The sequence below is a fragment of the Jaculus jaculus genome, chromosome 4 (genome assembly GCF_020740685.1).
Source record: "Jaculus jaculus isolate mJacJac1 chromosome 4, mJacJac1.mat.Y.cur, whole genome shotgun sequence".
NCBI classification, from domain to species: Eukaryota; Metazoa; Chordata; class Mammalia; order Rodentia; family Dipodidae; genus Jaculus; species Jaculus jaculus.
The window spans coordinates 88,024,970-88,051,016 of NC_059105.1; the positions used below are offsets into that span (position 1 = coordinate 88,024,970).

General features: G+C 41.5%; 1 pseudogene; it reads left to right on the plus strand.

Moving 5' to 3' along the window:
- The first annotated feature begins 20,141 nt into the window (after positions 1 to 20,141).
- On the plus strand, positions 20,142 to 21,251 carry LOC101611940 (annotated as a pseudogene).
- The last annotated feature ends 4,796 nt before the right edge of the window (positions 21,252 to 26,047 follow it).

Consider the following 26,047-nt stretch of genomic DNA (forward strand, 5'->3'; position numbering starts at 1 on the left):
CTGTTTTCACTGCTGATGACCTCTCTCTCCCATAGGGCTGCATGCTGTGCAGCTTTTTCCAGCTTTCTGTCAGTTGATCTACAGGCAGGAGGTTTTCAGCTCAGCTCCAGCTTGATTTCCAAGTGACCTTGCAGTCCAAGTATGTGGAATCTTTAGTAATAGGGTCTTACCGTCTATTTCTGGTGGGAAACCAAGAGACTTAGAAATGGTCTGTAATGCTTTGGAGGCAATAGGGACCTACCTGGCCAACAACTCACTGGAAGGTATCCCATTCCTATCACTGAAATTTTTCTAGTAACAGTCTATGGCTTCTGGGTGTGCCATCATCAAAAATGTAGGTTTCCATATGGCTTATTCATAACATCTTGAATTTTGATTAACCATCCCCTCACCCTTCTTTTTCTTAATCTCTTCTCCTGACCTCACTTAGGCCATTGCACCTCCAGTAATCTGTTCATCTATTTGCATACATACAATACCATCCCCTTAAGTTCTCCTCTCTCCTCCCTCCTTTATAGCCCTTTTCTAGCTTACTGGCCTCTGCTACATTCATTATGAAGATATTTTTTTAAATATTTTATTTTTATTTATTTACTTGAAAGAGAATGGGCATGCCAGGGCCTCCAGCCACTGAAAACAAACTCCAGCTGCATGTGCCACCTTGTGCATCTGGCTTACTTAGGTCCTGGGAAATTGAACTTGGGTCCTTTGGCTTTGCAGCAAGTACCTTAACCACTAAGCCATCTGTTGCAGTCAGGTTGGCATTGCTGGTAGAGTTCACCCAATCAAGAGCAACTTGTGGGAAAAAGAGGTTTATTTGGCTTATAGGCTTGAGGGGAAAGCTCCATGATGGCAGGAAAAATGATGGAATGAGCAGAGGGTGGACATCACCCTCTGGCCAACATAGGTGGACAATAGCAACAGGAGAGTGTGTCAAACACTGGAATGGGGAAACTGGCTATAACACCCACAAGCCTGCCCCCAACAAAACTCTGCCTCCAGGAGGCATTAATTCCCAAATCTCCATCAGCTGGGAATGTAACATTCAGAAAACCTAAGTTTATGGGGGGACACCTGAATCAAACCACTACATTCTGCCTCTGGCCCCATAAACTGATAACCATCCATGATGTAAAATGCAATGCATTCAGTCCAACTTTAAAAGTCCCCATTTTTTTTTTTTAATCAATCCTCATGATTTTCATACATCCCTGTAATCTAAGGTCTTTTAACTGAGCCATAATACCAAACAAGAAAAGCCCTCAAAAAACCCATACTGGTAATATGATGGAGAATGGAATTTCAAAGGGGAAAGTGTGTAGGGGGGGGGGATTAACATGGGATGTTTTTTATAATTATGGAAAATGCTAATAAAAATTTTTAAAAAAACCCATACTGGCACAGAATAAACATTCACACTGTAAAAGGTAACATTGGGCATACAAAGAAATATTCAACCAATACAAGATTTAAAACAATCAGGGCAAACATAAAACTCTGTAGCTTCAATTCCAGCAACTCTAGCCATTGACAAATCGCCAAGTCCAATAATTCTAACCACAAACAAGTCTCTGGCATTCCAACTCCGCCCCTCTAGCTAGGCTACTTACAGTCTTGGACAGGTTGGCAGCTTTCCTTAATAGCCTTCTCATGGTCCTGGCATCTCCACTGGGTCTCCACAGCCATCCATGGTTCATCCTCATGGCCTCATGGGGTCTCCATGCAAGCATCCAGAAAACCTGCTTCACACTGTCCATGGCCGTTTCCAAAACCAAGACCATGTTGCAAACCTAATGACCCTCTCTTTTCTGTATTCCTTGTATTCCACAATACCAAATATAGTGCCAATTTGTTGATCCAAGAGGGAATAAAGTAGAGTTTGAAGAACAGGACACTCCTAGAGCACTCAGGCCCTTTCAAAAGAGTCTACATTCTTCATGTTTCCCCAGTGCAGGTCAGCTGGCCCAATCTCAATAGTTATCTCTCAAACAATTTGCAGGTGAATGGGCAGCAGTTTAGGCCCACAGATTTTTTTCTTCTGTGCTATATCCATCTGCTCACACCAGCTAATTTCTACGCAAAGCAACCCTGCACAAATTCTCAGGACATGGCATAAAAGCAAGCTTCTCACACAAACTGCCTCTAGCCCAGTCTAAGCAAAGCTCTTTCTCACCCTCATAAGCCAAACCTCGCAGTCCATAGTTCTTACTGCATTCAGTTCTTTCAACTCTGACCAGAATAGTCCATCAAGCTGTACTTACAGCACTGCAAGGTGTCTCTTAGGCCAAGGTTTCACATCCTTCCACATTCCTCTTGAAAATCAGCTCCAAAAGGCCAAAGCCACAGTCAAGTGTCTATCAGCAATCCACTCCTTGGTACCACTTTACTGTTGCAGTCAGGTTCGCATTGCTAGTAGAAATCACCCAACTGAGAGCAGCTTGTGGGAAAAAGAAGTTTGTTTTGGCTTACAGGCTTGAGGGGAATCTCTATGATGGCAGGGAAAATGATGGCTTGAGCAGAGGTTGGACATCACTTCCTGGCCAACATCAGGTGGACAATAGCAACAGGAAAGTGTGCCAAACACTGACATGGGGAAACTGGCTATAACACCCATAAGCCTGCCCCCAACAAAACTCTGCCTCCAGGAGGTGTTAATTCCCAAACCTCCATCAGCTGGGAACACAGTATTCCAAACAACTAAGTTTATGGGGGACACCTGAACCAAATCACCACACCATCTCTCCAGCACAAGAAGATATTTTAACATAGATTTAAATGTGAGATTAATAGAAAGAGAAATGCTCAGGGAAAGAACAGTGCACACCCAAGCATGGGTGTGTGGGGAGAGAGAGAGAAAGAAAGAGGCTTATTAAGTATCTTTACAACAGCCATGGGAGGCTTCTGAAGTTACATCTCAAAATGTTAGTAAGAAACTTACGTGAGATCCTAGGGTGGATTATGATGATGATGTGATTGGATTGTATCTGATAATATAAAGCTCTAGGTCACCAGGGTTATAGGGAAAGTTAAAATGTTTCTATGGTAAGCAAGTTTATAACCTTATTTTTGAGATTCCCAGAAAATAGCTTGGAAAAGTCAGGATATATTCAAAGATCATATATTCTTAAACCCAAAACATGGTTCATTGCTATTTTGTTATTCTTCTTTGAAATATACATATACAAAATGAATATTGTCTCTATGTAGGCAATCTTCAAGTAAAGTTGGTTAATTGTGCTAGAATTCTTTTTAATTTTTTAAATTTTTATTTAATTTGACTTTGTAAACTTTATTGACAACTTTCATAATTATAGAAAATAAACCATAATAATTCCCTCCTTCCATTTTCCACTTCCCAACTCCACTCTCCATCACATTCCTTCCCCCTCTCCATTTGTCTCTCTTTTCTTTTGATGTCATCTTTTTCTCCTATTATGATGGTCTTCTGTAGGTAGTGCCAGGCACCGCAGGGTCATGGATATCCAGGTCATTCTGTGACTGGAAGAATGCATTGTAAGCAGTCCTACCCTTCCTTTGGCTTAAAATTCTTAACTCTTACCTGGTGAAAGGTTTCAACTAGACCATAGAGTGAGGAGTTCCTTTCCCTTTAATTTTGCCTCATTAGAAGGAGGCACAACTCATAATATAAAAGGGACCAATAGAAGAAGATAGGTAGATTAGAAAGGTTAATAGAGGGGGACAATATGATCAAAGTAAGTTATTTACATATTTGAATATGTCTTAGTGAATTGAGGATATCATCATTCAGTGGTAGAGTGCTTACCTACATGTACAAGGCTCTAGGTTTGACCCCTAGTACAAGAAAACAAATAACAGCAAAGAAGCTTGAAAATATCATAATGTAACTCACTTTTTAGAATCAATATATGCTACTACAAATTATGTAAAATGTTAAAAAAATACTCAATCCAATATATAACAATGGAATGATAAAGTTAATACATCATCATTTCCATCCATGTTCTAATAGATCTAGGTACTGAGAATTAATGGCTACTTATATTTCAAAAAGAGAATGAAGTAAATCTGATTGATCATTTTTTAAAAAATTATTATTTCACATAAAGAAATGTTATTAGGCACTGTATAAAATTTGCTGCACATACATTGCATGTAAAGATCAATCAAGGTAACATTTCTATAAACATTTAAAAATTTTTTTGATTACTATTTTTCCTCTCTCTCTCTTTCTCCCTTCTTCCTTCCCTCTTCTTTTCTTCAGGCCTGGGGATTAGGCTGGCACTCTACCTTTGATCTATGCTCCCCGAGCTGGTTGTCTTTGTATAGAATAATGTCTATGAAAAAATTAGATCAGTATAAAAAATCTGTAGTTGAGCAAGTCTCCAGTAAAGTTACTAATTTACAGGAAATATAAAAAACTATGTTCAAGTTAACATTCTCAGACATAACTTTATTTCCTGAAGATTCCATATATCAATTTTAGAGAAGGGTTCTGGCTAGGCTTACTCCAACTCCCACTGCTTGGGCCAATTTCCTGGAAAAAGTATTTGAAGTACTATAACAGGCAACTGATTTGCATATGTGCTTCCCTACAACAAGCTATGGTAGGACAAAATGATGAGCAGTTATGCCAGATTTTGTTGGATAATGGAGGAGCACTTTTTTAGAAATATTTTATTTTATTTATTTGTAAACTGAAAGGGACACAGAGAAGGGAGAGAGACAGAGAATGGGCATGCCAGGGACTCTAGCCACTGCAAACAAACTCCAGATGCTCACACCCCTTTGTGCATCCTGCTTTACATGTGTACTGGGGAATTGAACCCTGGATGTTGGGCTTTGCAGGCAAGTGCCCCAACCACTGAGCAATCTCTCTAGCTCCCAGTTGTTTTATTTTAAAGAAATTAGGATGGAAACATGAATTATGCACCACCAACAATATGGTGGACAGATGGGTCTTTTACATATGATGCTTTATTGTTATATGATAACATTGGAGCCAAACACTCAGTGAATTAACTGAGGTAGTTGCTGAGTTGTTTGAAAACAAAAAATTATTACTATGACCAAACATTAAAATAAACCCTGGGAATCAGAGCTAATGATGGAAATAATTAAGTCATAATAATCTAAAAAATATGTTTGAATATTTCTTTGAATTCTCACTGGGGAATTAAAAGAAAATATAACAAATAGCTGGGCTGGTGTAGGTCTATAATCCCTGCTATTCAGCAGACTAAGGAAAGAGAATCACAAGTTCAAGGCCAGAATGGTCAACTTAGTGAGACTTTATTTCAAAAAGAATTAAGAAATTAATAAAATTAAATGAAAAATAGACAATAAAACATATCAAAATATTAAGTGAACTTTTTTCTTTCTCCATTTACTTGATTTAAAAGATTATGTAATTATAGATATAAATATATACATATCTAAGCATTTTATTAACAACTTCCATACTTATAGACAACAAACCATGATAATTAAATATATATTTTTGAAAATGTATATGAAGCTGCATAGTCTATATTTTGTGCTTATACATGTATATGTAAAGTGTGTTCATGAATATAAAAGACCAATAATGTATAAAGATAAAATATTTCCATACATTTCTTGTGAATATAGAGGGAAAGTCTTCAATAAAATACTACAAAACTGGAGTTGGAGAGATGGCTCTGTGGTTAACAGCACTTGCTTGAAAAGTCTGACAGCTCTGATTTGATTCCACAGTACCCATGTAAAACGAGGCATACAAAGTGGCACATGTGTCTGGAGTTTGTTTACAGGGGCAGAAGGTCCTAGTTCTTTCTCTCTCAAAAAAATGGCAAAATGGGCTGGGGAGATGGCTTAGCGGTTAAGCGCTTGCCTGTGAAGCCTAAGGACCTGGTTCGAGGCTCGGTTCCCCAGGTGCCACATTAGCCAGATGTACAAGGGAGTGCAAGCGTCTGGAGTTCGTTTGCAGAGGCTGGAAGCCCTGACGCGCCCATTCTCTCTCTCTCCCTCCATCTGTCTTTCTCTCTGTGTTTGTTGCTCTCAAATAAACAAATTTTAAAAAAATGGCAAAATACATTTGAAAAATACTATGAAACTGATTCAAGAGCATGTATAAATGATATAAATTGTGATGACCAACTGAGATTTGAATTTTCATGAATTTGTATGTTATCCTTGCAGAGTCCATAACAATCTCTTCTGTGTCATTCCAATTTTAGTTGTGTATGTGCCACCAAAGCAAGCAATAAAGTGGGACTGAACCCAGGAATGCAACGTTGATTTAGAGTGAAGGCTAAACAATGTAGTAAACATGAATAGAATAAAGTGAAAACTATAAGATCTTCTCAATCAACAGGTGGCACACACCATTAATTCTAGCACTTGGGAGGCACAGGAAGGAGAATTTCAGTGAGTTTGAGGACACACCCTGAGACTACATAGTGAATTCCAGGTCAGCCTGGACTAGAGCAAGACCCTACCCTGTAAAACCAAAAAATAAAGTAAAATAAAATAAATACCTACCTAATTCATATGAAAAGGGAATTTTAAAATTCATTTTAGAAGCTGAGTGGTTGGCTCAGCAGATAAAGGTAGTTTGTTTCTATTGCAGTCAGGTGTGCATTGCTGGCAGAAATCTCCTTACTAAGAGCACCTTTTGGAGAAAAGGGTTTATCCTGACTTACAGGCTCAAGGTGAAGCTGCATCCTGGCAGGGGAAAATGATGGCATGAGCAGAGGGTGGACATCACCACCAGGCCAATACAAGGCAGACAATAGCAACAGGAGAGTGTGCCAAACACTGGCAAGGGGACACTGGATATAACACCCATAAGCTCACCCCCAACAATACTCTGCCTCCAGGAGGCATTAATTCCCAAGTCTCCATCAGCTGGGGACCTAGCATTTAAAACACCTAAGTTTATGGAGGACACCTGAATCCAACCACCACATTCCACCCCTGGCCCTCATAAACTGATAACCATCCATGATATAAAATGCAATTCATTCAGTACAACTTTATAAGTCCTCATAATTTTTTATCAGTCCTGATGATAGTCAAACATCCCCATAAAACAAGTCTTTTAACTGAGCCATAATAAAAAAAATCCCCAATAAACTCGTAATGGTACAGAATAAACGCTCACACTGGAAAAGATGGCATTGGACAAAGCAAAAAAATATCAAACCAATATAAGATTTAAAACAACCAGGGCAAACATCCAACTTTGTAGCTGCAGCTTCAATAACTCTAGCCAGTGACAAATCTCCAAGTCTGATAATTCTAACCAGCAACAAGTCTCTGGAGTACCAATTCTGCCCTTCCAGCTAGGTGACTCATAGTCTTGGAGAACTTCATCCAGGGCCACTCTCCTTAGCAGCCTTCTCATGGTGCTGGCATCTCCACTGGGTCTCCACCACAACCCACAGTTCATCCTCATGGCTCCAATGAGTCTCCATGCAGGCATTTAGCAAACCTGCTTCACACTGCCCATGGCCATTTTCAAAACACAAGACTGTGTTGCAAACTCAATGACCTCTCTTTCCTGCATTTCTTATACTCCAAAATACTGGGAAGGGTGCTAATTTGTTAATCCAGGGGGGCTAAAGCAGACTTTGAGGAACAGGTCATTCCTTCAGCATTCAGGCTCCCTCAAAAGAGCCTACATTCTTTTTTTTTTTTTTTTTTTTTTTTTTGAGGTAGGATTTCACTCTAGCCCAGGCTGACCTGGAATTCACTATGTAGTCTCAGGGTAGCCTTGAACTCATGGTGATCCTCCTACCTCTGCCTCTCGAGTGCTGGGATTAAAATTGTACACCACCACGCCTGGAGAGTCTACATTCTTTTTGTTGCCCCAGTGCATGTCAGCTGGCCCAATTTCAAAGATTGTTATCTCATATATTGCAGATAAACAGGCAAAAGTTTCAGCCCAAAGATTTCTTTTTTTGTGTGCTATATACCTTTGCTCACAACAGTCCATTTCAATGAAAAACAACCCCGTACAAGTTTCAGGATGTGTGACAAACAGCAAGCCTCTCACACAAGCTGCTTCTAGCCCAGTCCAGACAAAGCTCTTTCTCACCCTCATAAGCCAAACCTCACAGTCCATACTTCATACTGCATGCAGGTCTTTGAACTCGGACCAGAAAAATCCATCAAGCTGTACTTACAGTACTGCAAGGCATATCTTAGGCCAAGGTTTCACATCCTTCCACATTCCTCTTGAAAATCAGCTCCAAAAGGCCAAAGCTGCACAGTCAGGTGTCTATTAGCAACCCCACTCCTGGTACAAACTATACTGTTGCAGTCAGGTTCACATTGCTGGCAGAAATCACCTGACCAAGAGCAGATTTTTTTGGAATTAAAAAAGGGATTATCTTGGCTTATAGAGTTGAGGGTTAGCTCCATGATGGCATGGGAAAACACTGGCATGAACAGAGGGTGGACATCAACCCCAGGCCAATATAAGGTGGACAATAGCACCAGGAGAATGTGTCAAACACTGGCAAGGGGAAACTGGCTATAATATCCATCAGCCTGCCCCCAATAATACACTGCCATTAGGAGGTGTTAATTCCCAAATCTCCATCAGCTGGGGACCTGGCATTCAGAACTCCTAAGTATATGGGGGACACCTGAATCAAACCCCCACACTTACATTGCCTGATGGCCCAGATTCATTTTCCAAGAACCCATCTTGTTATTCAGAAGGTAGGAGTAAAGTCCCTAGTTTTTATTTTTTGCTGCTTAGTTTAGTTTAGCTGATTGCATTAAGAAAGCTTTACTTTAGAGAAATAGGTTATCTCCAGGGGGTTAGAACCATAATATGTCTCTAATGTCCAGGTTCAGAACTAGGTTGCTATAGGTATGAACTTTAGACATTCTCCTGGAAATGAATTCAGACTTTGTTCCAAGACAGCTATAAAGCTAGCATAAAATACTGAAACTTGTATTTTCAATATTATGCCTTGCTTTAGCTAAGTAAAATTTTAAGTCTTACTTTTTTTTTGTTGGAATGCAGTATAGAACTGGGCATAAAGCCGGGTGTGGTGGCACACGCCTTTAATCCCAGCACTCAGGAGGCAAATGTAGGAGGATCACTGTGAGTTCGCGGCCAGCCTGAGACTACATGGTGAATTCCAGGTCAGCCTGGGCTAGAGTGAGACCCTACCTTGAAAAACCAAAACAAAACAAAACAAAAAAACTGGACATAAAGCTTGGCATGGTGGTGGACACCTTTAATCCCAGCACTGAGGAGGCAGAGGTAGGAGGATTGCTGTGAGTTCAAGGCCACCCTGAGACTACATAGTGATTTCAGGTCAGCCTGGGCTAGAGTGAGATCCTACTTCAAAACATGAAAAAAAATAAGAGAAAGAAAAGAAAAAGAAAAACTCAGGACAAGAATGTTTCCTTATAAGTGACAGGTGATTTAACTTTGAAGCTGTGAGATCAAATAGATCCCCAATCGTGGTTCTCTGAACACATGAGGAGCTCTGCACTCATGAGCGCTTCTACTGCTCAACATCTTACCAACCATGCTCACTCAGTCAACACCTTACCAACCACACTCACTCAATCAATAATACCTTACCAACCATGCACAATCAGTACCGTACCAACCATACTCACTCTATAAATCTTACAACACAAAAGAAGAAGGAGGAGAAAGAGGAAGAAGAAAAGAGTATAGTAGCTTACTTTGAGAACCAGGCTTTAAGACCAGCTGTGTAAAGACTTAAAGAGTCTGTAATTGGGCTCTCTGATTAATGGGAGTGATGTCTTTAAAGAGATTTGTACCAATACTCTATTTTTTAAGGACTTTAGCATATTATATTGTATATATACCTGTGGTAGTTTAAATGTATGGCCCCACAGACTTAGGGGTTTTATTAAAATTGAGTTTATAGCCTCAGTCCCTAGAAGGCAGACTCTTGCTGCAGGGGGCGTGTCACTGGCGGTGGATCTCAATTCTAGCCCAAAAGTGTGGCGAGCAGTAGGGGCGAGGGAGAGGGCATGCTTACTGCTGCTTTTTGATGGCTGCTGGTTGCTGATGGTTTTTCTCTCTGCTTGGATCTGTGAAAGGCAGCCAGTTTCTTTTGCCATTGATGGAACTTCCTCTGGATCTGTCAGCTTGAAATAAATTTTTTCTTCCCATCAACCAAGTTTGGCTGAATGATCATCCTAACAATGTGGAGTTGTCTATGACAATACCATTATAATTATGATCTAACATCCAAAAGTATTTACTACTTCACATTGAGTATTTTATACAAGAAAGAGCTTTCTCCACAGAAAAAAAGCTTGCATATATTTTGTATAATGGCAACTAGAAATTATTGCCTTTAAAAACACTAGTGTACTACATGATTAAGTATAAAATATTATCAAAAGTTGTAAAATGCTAGTGTGTGAAGGATTTGCCACCTTCTTCCTAGAGGAATCTAAAGCCTGACAAATCATCTCTTTTTCCTAACTAAACTTACTACTTGTATTTTCTTAGTTTCTGCACCATGTTCATGGAGATGACCAGATGAGAGCAGCAGCTCCTGAAAGCGGTACTTGACAGTCAGCTAAGGGTGCTGTGAGGTGCGCTGTGCTGTGCTTGCCACCTTACTGCCTGGCTTGCTTTCGCTCCTTTCCCTGCCACCTCCTTTTCATTGAGTCATACTAGACTCCATGCAGTCATTCCTCCTGTTCTCAAAGAGAACCTCTGGCCAATGAATTTACATTAAGATGCCAATAGCCCAAGTCCATCTGGTACCAAAACCCTGTAATTTTAGCACTTGGGAGATTGTAGAAGGAGGATCATGAAATGAAGGCCAGCCTGGGCTATTAGTATGATGTCTCAAAACAAACACAATTAACAGATGCTAATGACACAAAGTTGAATCTCAGGAAATTTTTGTATTTTTAAAAAGCTGTCCCTGGGAGTGGACAGATGGCTTAATGGTTAAAGGTGCTTTTCATAAAGCCTGCCCACTCTGGGTTCAATTCTCCACTTTACCTGGTTTTACATGGGTGCTGGGGAATTGGACTCAGGTTGGCAAGCTTTATAATCCAGTACCCCTAACTACTGAGCCACCTTCCCCAGCACCATCATCGCACATCTTATTGGTATGTGCGATGTCATCTTCTTCGAGTTTATGGTTTGTTTTCTCCTCAGTGTTCTTCAATAAACACAAGAATTTCATCAAATAGCATCTGAAAACTTTAGCAAAGATTTCCTCACTTTAACCCATCTTTTTGTGGTCCCCACCAAAGTATTTGGTAAATGTCTCAATTATGACTTTCTATTTTCTGTAACTAGTAAAATCTCATGTAACTACTTACATATGGATTATGTATTTTGAGGCAACCTGAATCTGTATTCCTGGGCCATAGTCACTCATATTTGGCTCAAGATTAAACTATCTTTTATTCCCCCTGTGAGGTGAGTGTTATGCTTTGTGTCGACACAACAGCATCTCATTCATTCATCAAATATCCATATTTTCAAGGGTTTATTTCTAGACTTCCACTTCTGCTTGTCCTTTTGCCTGTCACTGTGTGATGAGCACATCATTTTAATACTACAACTGAGGTGATTTTATAACAGGTATGTTAGATTGCTCCACTTACTCATCTTTTTCAGGATGAACTTGTCTATCATGTATTTTTTTCTTCCATATTAATTTGAGGATTAGCTTCTCCAGTTCAACCAAAACTTCCCTGAGATATTGATTGGAATAGTATTACACTTGTAGAGTAAATTGGGGAAAGGAGAAATGGCATTTTTACAATATTGAGTCTTACAACTTGTACATGACATATTTTCATTAATTTTAAGTATATTTAGATAAAATGCTATAATTTATTTTATATATATATATATACACACACACACATATGGAGAGAGAGAGAGGAGGGGAAGGAGAGACTCCCAGGTGTTTCAGTCAGATTCATATTGCTGGCAGAAGACACCTGACCAAGAGCAGCTTGTGGGAAAAAGGGGGGGTTATTTTGGCTTATAAACTTGAGGTGAAGCTCCATGATGGCAGGGGAAAAGAATGACATGAGCAAGGGTGGATATCACCTCATGGCCAACATCATATGGACAACAGCAACAGAAGAGTATGCCAAACACTGGCAAAAGGAAGCTGGATATAACACACATAAGCCCCCACACACACCAAAAATACCCTGCCTCCAGGAGGTGTTAATTCCCAAATCTCCATCAGCTGGGAACCTAGCATTCAGAACACCTAAGTTTATGGGGGATACCTGAATCAAACCACCATATTCCACCCCTGGCCCTTATAATCCAATAACCATCCATGATGTAAAATGCAATGCACTCAGTCCAACCTTGAAAGTCCCCATAGTTTTATCAACCCCAATAATGTTTAAACATCCTCATAGTTCAAGGTCTTTTAACCTAGCCACAATATGGAAAAAAAAAAACACTCAAAAACCCATAATGGCACAGAAATCACACTGCAAAAGATGGCATTGGATAGAGCAAATACAATATGAGATTTAAACAGGGCAAACATCAAACTCTGCAGCTCCAAGTCAAACAATTCTAACCAGTGACAAGTCTCCAAGTCCAATAATTCTGACCAGTGACTAGTCTCTGGAGATCCAATTCTGCTGCTCCATCTACACTACTCACAGTCCTGGAAAACTTCATCCAAGCTTGCAGCTCTCCTTACCAGTCATTTCATAGTCCTGGCATCACAATTGCATCTCTACTGCAAACCATGATTTATCTTCATGGCTCCATTGGGTCTCCATGCAGGGAATCCAACAAGCCTGCTTCACACTGCCCATGGCCATTTCCAAAATACAAGATCATGTTGCAAATTCAATGACCCTCTCTTTCCTGCATTTCTTATACTCCATAATACCAGGTGGGGTGCCAATTTGTTAATCCAGAGCGGAATAAAATAGGCTTTGAAGAGCAGGATACTACTTGAGTACTCAGGCCCCTTCAAAAGAGTCTACATTCTTTCTATTGTCCCAGTGAAGATCAGCTGGCCCAATCTCAATGGTTGGAATCTCTCATACAACTGTGGCTAAACTGGAAGATATTTTGTCCCAAAGATTTATTTTCTTTGTTTTCTGTGCCATATTGGTCTACTCACATCAGTCCATTTCTATGTAATACAACCCTGCACAAGTTCTCAGGACATGGGCATAAAAGCAAGCCTCTCATACAAACTGCTTCTAGCCCAGTCCAGGCAATGCTCTATCTCATCCTCATAAGCCAAACTTCACAGTCCTTAGTTCTTACTGTATTCAGGTCTTTCAACTCTGACCATAATAGTCCATCAAGCTGTACTTACAGCACTGCAAGTCATCTCTTAGGTCAAGGTTTCAAATCCTTCCACATTCCTCTTACAAAGCAGTTCCAAAAGGCCAAAAGCCACACAGTCATGTTTCAAGCAGCAATGACATCACTTGTCACTACCAACTTTATTGTTGTAGTCAGGTTCAAATTGCTGGCAGAAAACACCCAACAAAGAGTAGCTTATGAGGAAAAAAAAAAAAAAGGTTTATTTTGACTTATAGACTTGAGGGGACACTCCATGAAGGCAGGGGAACATGATGGCATGAGTAGAGGGTGGACATCACCTCCTGACCAACCTCACATGGACAACAGCAACAAGAGAGTATGCCAAACACTGGCAAGAAGAAGCTGATTGTACCACCCATAAACCTGGCCCCAACAATACACTGCCTCCAGGAGGTTTTAATTTCTAAATCTCCATAAGCTGGGAACCTAGTATTCAGAACACCTAAGTTAATGGGGCACACCTGAATCAAACCACCACACCAGGTTAGCCTCAAACTTATGTCCCTCCTGTTTTACCCTTTGATTACAGGTATATGCCACTATCCTTAGCTTTGTGCCCAATATATTTTTTGAGTATTTTTATTTATTTGAGAGCGAGAAAATGGGCATGCCAGGGCATCTAGCCACTGTAAATAAACTCCAGACACAGGTTTCTCCTTGTGCATCTGGCTTACATGGGTCTTGGGGGATTAAACCTGGGTCCTTTTGGCTTAGCAGACAAGCACATTAATCCTAAGCTATCACTCCAGCCTAGTGTCCAATATTTTTGATGCTGTCATGTTATGTTTATTTTTGAGCCATTCATTGGTGTTTTTTAAAAATGCAACCTATAAATATGCATGTATCCAGCAAACTTGCTATATTTAAAAATTAATTGTAATAACTCATAGATAACTTTAATTTTTGTTTATTTTTAATTATTTGAGAGGAACAGACAGAGAGAAAGAGGCAGGGAGATGGGCATGCCAGGGCCTCTAGCCACTGCAAATGAACTCCAGATGCATGTGCCACCTTTTACATCTGGCTTGCATGGGTCCTGGGGAATCGAGCCTCGAACTGGGGTTCTTAGGCTTCACAAGCAAGTGCTTAACCACTAAGCCATGTCTCCAGCCCCAACTTTAATTTATTATTTGCACAATCATATTGCCTGCTAAGAAATGAATATTCTGTTTCTTTTTTTCCCATCATCTCTATTTCTTTTCTTCATCACTTTCTGCTGTATCTAAATGTCCAATAGGTAAATAAAAATAACTATTGTGACTTAATGCTTCCCTGATCATGAGTGCTTACTCATGATATCAATGATTCATAAATTTTAAATTAAGTGCTTTATTTTATACATGCCCTTTGTCAAATTTAGAAAATTATCTTCCTGGTTGTCTAAAGGTTTTATCACGAATCAATGCTGTTCATCCTTTAAAGTATTTTCATGAATGAAGCACAATAAGAGAAATTAGAACCAAAGTATCTGATGAACACTTTGAGAACCGTGGCACTTCCACTGAAACAGATACTGATGTATTTGCCTCTCAAATACAGTGACAAATATCCCACTAGTTTAATGTTGCCCTCTTTTTCATTTTTTTTAAGCTTTGTTTTGTTTTGAATCAGGGTCTCACTGTAGTCTAGGCTAGCCTTGAACTCATGACAATCTTTGTATGTCAGCCTCTCAAATGCTAAGATTAAAAGTATGTACCACTAAGCCTGGCTTTCTTTCACTCTTGTAATAAAAATATTTTTAAAAAATCAATAAAGTTATATTACTTATGGAATGATCACAAACTTGGGAATTGATAAATGGTTTTAAAAGACTATCGAACAAGTTACTATATAACTAAAATTGTCATGTGAGGACTTCTTGGCTTATCTGCAGTGGCAGCTATCAGGAAAATTACACAGACTTCATGCTTTCATCAGATTTTATTATAGTTCATGCACTTAATGTGTAGTCCAAGACAATTCTTCATTCAATGTTTCTGAGAGAAGCTAAAAGTTTAGATATCCCTGTCCTACACAGTTTTCCTTCCACTTTCTTATCATATATGCAAACATAATTTGTGGGGTGTGTGTGTGTGCATGTGTGCGTGTTGGGGGGGGGGCATATGGAGGCCAGAGGGCAAGGTCTCATTGGTCCCGGGTGTCTTTGATCTCTTGTGGAAAGTTTTGCTTTCTCCTTCAATTATGATACATAGTTGTGATGGATATAGTGATCTGGGTTGGTACTTATTTCCTTTCAGAGCTTGAAATACATCATTCAACGCTCTCTTTGGCTTTCAAAGTTCCTGTTGGGAAATTTGCTGTAATACTGATGAGTCTGCCTTTCTATGTAACAATGGTTTTGTTTTGCAACTTTCAATACACTTTCTTTATTTAGTAAATTTAGAGTTGCAACTATAATACGATGTGACAAGGTTCTTTCTGGTATTCTGTCTCATATTTTAATGACTTTTCTACTTGAAGGGGCATGTTTTCCTCTCTTAAAAAAATTTATACCTTCAACTTAAAAAATTCTTATCCTCCTATATTGATGATTCTAGTCTTTTCATTGTGTCATAGATCTTGTATATTCTGCTCACACTTTCTTATTAATTTATCTGTCATGGCCTGGTTATTCCAGTTCATCTACCTTCTCTCAAGCCCTGCTATTCTGCCTTCCCCCTGAGGGCTCTGTTGATGAGGCTTTCTCCTGAGCTTTGTGTTCAACTTGATTCATTTCCAGTATTGTAGTTTGTTTCCCCCCCCACAATATTTCTATTTCTTTATTGAATCCCACTTCGATAGTCTGTATTGACTTCATTTAATTCAGTTAACTCATTTAAATCATTCATTTGAGACTTTATCTGCAATTTCATCTAATTCACTCTTGTAAATCATACCATGTGGTTAATGATTTCTGGAGGAGTCATATGCCTTGGTTTTGCATATTTTTCTGTGTGTTTATGTGGGCCTTGTGCATCTGTAATTAAATTGTTGGTTGAATTTTTTTTAACCATCCTCTTTCTTTCAGTGGAAATGATTCTAGAGCTCAAAAGGATCTAGGTTAAGGTTCTAGGATTGTGATGTTGTTCTCTATGAGACACAGTCTGTTAAGTAGTTGGAGCCTTGGCTTACATTTTTAGGGTTCCAGACTCAATCCATAGCATCATCCTGAGAGTAAAATATAGTCTGCAGAAACAATTTGTATCAAATAAAAGGCTGACAATTGATAACAAAAATACGGTAATAGTTGATTAAACTTCTTGAACTCCAATCATTGCAGGAAGTAAAGGAACAATGATAGGACTGTGTGCATTATGATATTAGACACTGAGAGCATGACTGGAAATGCAAACAGCAGAATGAGACTAATCATTATTATGGGAACAATAGGGAAAATGCATGAGTGAAAAGTAAATAGAAGAGAGGGACAATATGGATAGGGAAATGAGTTAACTCTATTAAAGATAAAATCAAGAGAGGGGACACAGAAATGTAATCACATAAGCTAAAATAATCCCTAGTTCCCTGGAGGTTGAAATATGGAGACCTCCCTTTGTGAAATCCTATCCAAAGGAAAAGGACAGAAAAAAAATTAAAAAGAAGGAAAAGTAGAAAGAATGAGAGCAAAACAGGGCAAAGTTAGCCTGCTATGTTGACACCGGGTACTAAGTGGGAATAAAAGTTAGGGGGGAAAGCCTGGATGGGGTGCAATGTCTGAATGACATTTCTTGTCTACTTTTTGGCTCTAGACTTGGATCCTGGCATTCTTCTTGGGCCCCCAAATGCTACATTCACCCGTGGGAAGGCTTTCACAGATCAGGTCCCAGTGTGAATGCTGGCCATGTACTGGGTGGACCTTCCTGATGTGCAGTGTGCCTGGAACCTGTATCTATGTTCCCTCACAGACTCTGGCCTTGAGGAGGTTTGTTTATGTGGAGACTCAGGAATCAAACCCAGGTCCATCAGGCTTTGTAAGCAAGCACCTTTAACCACTGAGTAATCTCTCCAGCCCTCTGATCAGATTTCTATCCCACAGAATACTTCATGGCCTTGACTCTTCCTCACAGTCTAGAGATCTTCTGCTCGTCAAATTTCAGCATATAGTCCCATTAAACTTGTTCTCCAATCCCCAAACTGTGGGCTCAAGAGGAGTCATTTTAAAATGGCTCATTGGCAGTGATCCCATATGGTTCTCAGAAAAGGCTTTCCCACTTCCTCTCCTCTCCCGGTGCCACATACAACTTTTCTCTCCTTCTCCACTTTTTCTGGTATTTAAAATGTCTGTTATTGAAAGTATAGTCCAGGTTTTCTGAGATTCTCTGCTTTCCTACAGTTTGCTGTACTCTCCCTTTCACTGGGAAGGGAGAGCTCCTCATGCCATGCCAATCCCTTTGGGGTAGACTCTAGACAGTCTCTCCCATTCTTCTTTGCAGTTTGTTTCCTGTTTTGCTTTGCTATGGAAACCAGAGATTCTCAGCCATCACCCACTTCTAATAGCTATCATTCAATTTTCCCCCGTTTATTTCCCAGATATCCTACCAGACCCTGCCTATGTGTTGCCCAACATCTTCCATCCACCAAATCAACTTTTTTTTTTTTTTGAGAGTTTCATGTAACTTTGACTGTCCTTGAACTCAATATATAGTTGAAGTGGACCTTAAACTTCTGATCCTTTTGCATCTATCTCCCATGTGTTGGGATTTTAAGTATGCACCACCATTCTTGGTTTGAACAGTGCTTTTTATAGGTGGCAGAGTTATTTAACTCAGATATTTCAAAAGCATTCATGACTACAATTTTGTTTTGAAGGATGGAAAAGAAAATTGCTTAGAGGTTGTACAGATCACTGTGGTTAATGTGTAGTGGGATAACCAAGGCCCAACAGGGCACTAATTTCATAGTAAAAAAAAAAAAGCATCTAATTATACACTGTATCTAAATACCAAACTTGTCAAGAATATTATAGTTTTCACTGCTCCTATGTTTACTAACAATGTAATCTCAATAAAACTTGTCAAGTCTGAAAATATTCTATTATCCTTAAATTGGCCTGTACTTCTTGTAATGATCATTATGGTCAGGAGATAATATTCATGATGGTGAGAGAATGTTGTGATTTTATGTCTTTTTTTAATAGACTGTTATCTATGTTTTAATGCACTATTTTTCAAACTTTGGCCCTCATGCATTAATATCTTTTGAATGTTGGCAGAAATGCATTTTTATAACCCTATCTCAGACCTACAGTAGCAAACTCCAGGGTAGAGGGGTTAGGAGAAGTGAGATCTATCAACTTTCACTTCTGTTGGTTCCTCCAGATCAACCTTAAAGACATGAAACATGACAGCGATGTTAGTGTTTCATAAGGTATTTTTCAGTATAGTGATACTAAATAGCATTAGGAAATAAACTATCAAGGCAAGAAAAATAATGACATTTCATTATTGCTAGATGAAGCACTCAATCTAAAAGGCTTTATTGGGGATCAAAGGAGAAGGCTCAGTGCGTAAAAGCACTTGCTATGCAAAGCCTGATAACCAGAATTTGGATCCCCAGAACAATCTGAAAGCCAAAGTGGTAGCATATATATGTAATCCCAGTGCATGTAGGAGGAGGTGAGAGGGAGCAACAGTATTCCTGGATAGTCATGGGCCACAAGCCTAGTGTATACAGTGGTAAACAAGAGACCCTGCCTCAAACAAGATGGAAGGTAAGACTCAAGGTTGTCTTTGATCTCCACACCCATACCCACGAACATGAACACACACACACACACACACACACACACACACAGTTTTTCAAGGCTCTTTTTTTTTCAAAGCAAGGTCTCACTCTAGCCCAGACTCACTCTGGAACTCACTCTGTAGCCCAGCTGGCCTTGAACTCATTCTCCCTAATTTTGGGAGTAAAGACATGCACCACCTCCTCTGGATTTTAAACAGGGTTTATCTGGACTGCAGGGGTGGCTTAGCAGTTAAGGCGTTTGCCTGCAAAGCCAAAGGATCCAGGTTTGATTCCCCAGGATCCACGTTAGCCAGATGCACAAGGGGGCACTTGCATCTGGACTTCATTTGCAGTGGCTGGAGGCCCTGGCACGCCCATTCTCTCTCTCTCTCAAATAAATAAATACAAAATTAAAAACAGAAAGGCTTTATCATTCCAAGTATGTTCTATTCTGGAAAAGACTTAAAAAATAATAATAATTCTATGGAGCCAGCAAGAAATATAGCTGTCAGGGGCTTCCACAATGAGCAGGGCAGCTAGTGGGTGGTCAGTCACTGGGGCCCACAGTCACTCTGGAAATGTCCAGCTGTGCTGCGGACGAGTTTAGAGGAGGAGAGTTTGCCTGGGTCTATCTTTCCTCAAATGTCCAGTGAGACTACAGGTTCTCATAGTTGCTGGGGAGGAGCCGATCCTCTCGTGGCCGTCAGGACGACTCAGCTTCTGGCTAAGTGCTGAGCCCCAGAAGCCTTTCCATTGTGCCCCCCCGGGCGGCCTGACAGAGGAGACTCCGTATCCGAGTGTGCCTCGGCGGTCTTGACAATGGACTCCGTCTCCCAGGGCGCCCCGAGGACGGCCTGACAGAGGACTCCATCTGCCAGAGTGCCTCGCGGCGGTCTTGACAGTGGACTCCGACTCCCAGGGTGCCCCGGGGGGCGGCCTGACCGGAACTCCATCTCCCAGAGTGCCCTGCGGGCGAAAGGGCTGATGGGAAACTCCGTATCTATGAGTACTCCGCAAGCCGCATCACCTGGGAACTTCGTCTCCCAGGGTGCTTTGCAGACAACCTAACAGAAGACTGTTTCCCAGAGTGGGAGGCTTGGCAGTGACCGCCACAACTCACCCACTGCCCAGGACTGGACACTCCCTACCTCTTCTCTGCGCGATGGACAGCCCCGAGGCGACCTTCACGTTAGCCTACCTGGGTTTCGCTGTGTGCTTCGTGTTCACGCCCAACGAGTTCCATTCGGCCCTGCTCACTGTGCAGAATCTGTTGACGGGCTGGCTGGGCAGCGAAGACACCGCCTTCGTGTCCTACCACCTGCGCCGCACGGCCGCCACGCTGCTGAGCCATTCGCTGCTGCCACTGGGGTACTACATGGGCATGTGCTTTGCAGCCTCAGAAAAGCAGCTCTACTCCCCCAGTCGGCTCCGGAGGCTGGGCAGTTCTTCCTTCTCTTGGCTGTGATGCTCCCTTCTATCTCCTGTACCCTGGTTTACTACTGGTCATGGGACCGGTGGCCTCGACACCCACTAGCCCAAACCCTGGCCCTCTACGCCCTTCACAGTCGAGCTGGCAGACGATTGCTTCTTCCATCAACACAGAGTTCCGGCGGATTGACAAATTTGCTACTGGGGCATCTGGTGCTCGCGTAATTGTGACAGACACATGGGTAATGAAGGTGACCACATACGGTGTGCATGTGGATCAGCAGCAAGCTGTGCATCCAACTGTGACAGAGTCTCGGCATCATGAGCTTTCGCCAGACTCAAATCTACCGTGCAATTCCTTACCATCCGTGTAGTCCTGCAGTGCAGTCCTTTGACATTCGGCTGAACTCAGCAGAGTATGGTGAGCTGTGTGAGAAGCTCCAAGCCCTTACCAGAGTGCAGCCAATGTGGTCATCCGTCAGAGCCTAGGTGACCTGTTCTTGGAGACATTTGTCTCCCTGGTGGAGGTCCATCCAGCCTATTCGGTGCCCAGCAGCCAGGAGCTTGAGGGCTGTGTAGGCTGCATGCAGACGTGGGCTAGTGTGAAGCTGGTTGAGGACCTGCCAGGAGCCAGCTGTGGGCGAGTGCCAGCAGTGCTACTGCCGCCCCACGTGGTGCCTCACCTGCATGGGCAAGTGGTTTGCCAGCCGCAGGACCCCCAGCGTCCACACACTTGGCTGGCTAGCCGTGTGCCCTAGCCCACCTGCCTGCACGTTTCTGCATCTTGGACGTATGTTTTGTGCGTTGATCAAGACAGCAGTTCTGTGCCTCCACCAGCCACTCACTCATGGGAGCCGCAGTAAAGGGCGCCAGTCAAAGCACACACCTGCAGCCACTGTGGTTTAACTTTAAAAGGAATTCTCATGGAAATGCTATATCCTTGGGGCCTTTAGCACCTCTTTTTGCTTACCTTCTTCCAGATGGGACCTGGTACTTCATACAGAGCTCTAGAGCCCTGAGACCGTGGGTTCTGGCCTAACAATCTTCACCTGGTCACTTTGCCTTAACCTTACTATGGAGCTCATCCACCCCTCAGTTATAAGCCAGGCCCATATCTTGTCCCAGGTCCATCGGGAACTGCTAACTGGCCCTGTTGTACTGAGAACCCCCCTCCCCCATCACCATCACCACCACCACCACCACACATCTATGGAGTTCTGCTTGGAGGACCCGGAGCAACAGTGTTGAGGGTGACTGCAAGTGTCACTCTAGTGAAATTTTTACCTAGAGCTTTCTGGTGGCTGTAGCCAGCCATGACACAGCTCTTGGGTGGGGCAGCAAGAGCAGCAACTAGAGCTAGGCCAGCAAGACCCCATTCACTCACGGGAGCTGCCCATGGCATAGGGGGTCCTTAGTGACTTCTGCTCCAGCAGTACAAGGAAGGTCAAGACCTCAGACTCTTGATCCCAGGGAGGTGTTTGGGTGAGCTGAGGATCAGAGCCACAGCACCATCCAGAAAGCAAGCCCACCAGAGATTCAGCACAGGGTCAGCCATTGCCACTGTGGGTTGCCTGAGTCAGATGATACCCCAGTGGCTGTGATGGACATACTACCCAATTCTTCAGGGTGTGGGTGGGAAGCGGGGAGAGGCTGCCTTTCACCTCCCAGCTTTGACTAAGGTATAATGCGGAAGTTCCCACAGCTGGCTGGCTGAAGCAGGGATGACAGCCAGCACCTCTACCAAGGCTGTACCTCACCCCAGCTCCTGCCAGCTGCTGAAGGGTGGCCAGAAGTCAGTGGTTTCAAAGCCTGCCAAGGAAAGACTAGGTGGTTTAGGGTTGTTTTTACAAAGGAAAGCTATTTTTGTAAAATCAAATGTATCTAAATGAATACAGTATTTAATAAAATTTTAGTTTCCAAAAAGAAAGAAATATATCTGTCAGGTGTTGGTGGGGCAGAGATGAATGGGCATGGTACAAATGACATACCAAAATTAAACCAAGAGGAGATAATTTAAACATACTTATAACAAGCACTGAGATTGAGCAGTAATTCAAAACTCTCCCAACTAAAAAACGATTCAAGTGCAGATAGATTCTCAGCTGAATACTACCAGACCTTCAAAGAAGAGCTAACACCAATGTTCCTCAAACTGTTCCATGGAGTAGAAATGGAAGAAAAGCTACTCAGCTATTTTTTTTACAAAGCCAATATCGTCCTGATAACAAAACCAGAAAAGATAATTTATAGGCGAATCTTCCTGATGAACATGGATACAAAAATTCCCATAAAATACTTGCAAACCGAGTGCAAGAACACATCAAAAGATAATTCAGGCTGGGCATGGTGGCACACACCTTTAATCCCAGCACTTGGGAGGCAGAGGGAGGAGGATTGCTGTGAGTTCAAGGCCACCCTGAGACTACATAGTGAATTCCAGGTCAGCCTGGGTTAGAGTAAGATCCTACCTCAAAAAACTAAAAAAAAAAAAAAAAAAGGATAAAAGATAATTCAGGGGCTGGAGAGATGGTTTAGTGGTTAAATCACTGCCTGCAAAGCTGAGGGACCCTGTTAGATTCCCAGATCCCATGTAAGCCTAAGCCAGATGCACAAAGTGATGTATGTGCAAGTTTGCACATGCAAAAGTTTACAGTGGCTGGAGGCGCTAACGTGTCAATTCTCTTTTTCTCACTCTTGCTCTCATTAAAAAAATAAAAAAGGGGCTGGAGAGATGGCTTAGTGGTTAAGTGCTTGCCTGTGAAGCCTAAGGACCCCGGTTCAAGGCTCGGTTCCCCAGGTCCCACGTTAGCCAGATGCACAAGGGGACGCACATGTCTGGAGTTCGTTTGCAGAGGCTGGAAGTCCTGGTGCGCCCATTCTCTCCCTCTCCCTCTATCTGTCTTTCTCTCTGTGTCTGTCGCTCTCAAATAAATAAATAAAAATTTAAAAAAATAAATAAATAAAAAAGGCCAGTCTGTTGGGATTGCCTCAAGAAAAAAAAAAAGATAATTCAATATGATCAAATTGTCTTTGTTCAGAGATGCAGGGATAGTTAAGCATATGCAAATGCAAATTAATAAATATAATTTAATATAATAAACCTATAGTCATGTATTATGCTAAAAGGGAAAATATCAAAGCATTTCCATTAAAATACTGTTCACTTTTTCCTTTTCCATTGTTATGCAATGTAGTGCTTGAAGTCTTAGCAAAAAGATAAGAGAAGCAAATAAAAGGACTAGAAATAGGAAAGGAAAAACTCCAAGTATACTTATTTGCAGAGGATACAATTCTATATATGAGACCCCAAAGACAACACCAAAATCTTTTAGATTCGATAAACACTTTCAGCAAAGTAGGGGAATACAAAATTAAAATATAAAAATCAGCACCAAAAAAGAAAGAAAGAAAAAGAAACCCTCCTCCTTGTAGACCAGCTGACAGAAAGCTACAAAAAGCTACACTGGGGCTGGAGAGATGGCTTAGCGGTTAAGCGCTTGCCTGTGAAGCCTAAGGACCCCGGTTTGAGGCTCGATTCCCCAGGTCCCACGTTAGCCAGATGCACATGGGGGCGCACGCGTCTGGAGTTCGTTTGCAGTGCTGGAAGCCCTGGCGCGCCCATTCTCTCTCTCTCCCTCTATCTGTCTTTCTCTCTGTGTCTGTCGCTCTCAAATAAATAAATAAAATTAAAAAAAAAAAAAGCTACACTGCATGCAGTTCTGTAGGAGAGAAGTCACCAGTGAAGATACTCAACAGCGGACAATGCAAGCCTTAAATTTGCCAGCCAGGCCAAATGAGCCAAAAGGTGGCATGCCTATTATGGGGGAAACCAGCCACTCTCTAACTGGACTGGAGGCCCTCTCCATGGTAGGGAATACATCCCTGGTACTGAAAACCTACATCAGGGGTAGTCATGAGCCCTAGGGGTGTAATATCTGCTGCTGTCTGGTTAAATGTATATGCTATATTCACCAAACTGTCTGGTAAGCACTTCTCTTAATGTTCATACACATATATTAATGCTACTATCACTTTTGGTTAGAGAAGCTTCTCTTTTCAGATGATAGTGACCTTGGGATGATTCAGAAGGCACCATGGTGCTAAAAAGAAGTGACAGAGGAGTGCTCAGCACTAAACTATCTCTATCACATCTTCCAAGGCTCAGGGTCCACTGGGGAAGAGGTGGCGGAAAGAATGTAAGAGCCAAGGGAAGGGTAGGACTTCTTACAATGTGCTCCTCCAACACGAGATGGCCTGGATATCCATGACCTCACAGTGCCTGACACTACCTACACAAGGCCATCATAACAGGAGGAAAAGATCATGACATCAAAATAAAAGAGAGACTGATTGAGAGGGGGAAGGGATATGATGGAGAACAGAGTTTTAAAGGGGAAATTGGGAGGAGAGAGGGAATTACCATGGGTTATTGTCTACAATTATGGAAATTGCCAATAAAAAATTAATTAAAATTTTAAAAAAGAATAGAGCAGAAAAATATCAGCAGCTTTCCTTTACACCAATAATAAACATGACCTAAAGGACTATATTGTACCATAGAGATACTTGAGATCTATGTTCACGGATGCTCTATTCACAATAGTAAGAAAATGGAATCAGCCTAGAGGTTCATTAACTGATGTGTTGGTAAGGAAAATGTGGTACATACACACAGTGAATTTGATTCAGCATAAAGACAAATGAAATTTGCAAGGAAATAGAAAGAATTGGGGCTGGAGAGATGGTTTAGTGGTTCAGGTGCTTGCCTGTGAAGCCTAAGAATGGATGTTCAAATCTCCAGTGATGCAAGCATGCAATATCACACATGTGCACAAGGGGGCACATACATCTGGAGTTTGTTTGTAGCAGCTGAAGGCCCTGGTGCACCCATTTTCTCTCTCTCTCTTTCTGCATCTTTCTCTCCCGCAAATTAAAAAAAAAAAAACTAAAAAGAAAATGGAGAGAACTGAAAATAATATGATAAAGGTAATCCACACTCAGAAAAACAAATGTTGTGGCTGTAGATATGGCTCCGTAGTTAAAGGCACTTGTTTACAAAGTCTACTGGCCTTGGTTCAATTCTCCAGCCATCCACATAAAGCTGGATGTGCTTTTTATTTTTATAGTAGCAAGAAACCCTGGTACCCACGAACACAGGTGTGCACACGCACACACATCAATAAACATTTTTTTAAAAAAGACAAATGTCACATGTCCTCTCTCATGTGAATAACACCTTCTGATTTTTACATATGTGTATTTATGTAGGAGTGAGTGTGTGTAGAGGGAAGGAAACTACAAAGGGGCCCATGAGAGATGAAAAGGCTTTAAGGGAGAGAGATGGGAAGGGTAATGATATGAGAGTGAAAGGGGGAGAACTGGGAATTTAGGTTAGGTTGGGGCGAAGGGAAAGAGGGAAGAGGAAGGCTAGAGAGAAGATCAATCCAAACTAAGTATAAATAAAAAACATAAGGAATTCCCATACTCTGTAAAGTAATTAAAACACAAGTTCAGGGCTGGAGAAATTGCCTAGTGGTTAAGGTGCTTGCTTGAAAAATCGGACGGTCCAGGTTCAAATCCCCAGTACCCACATAAAGCCAGACA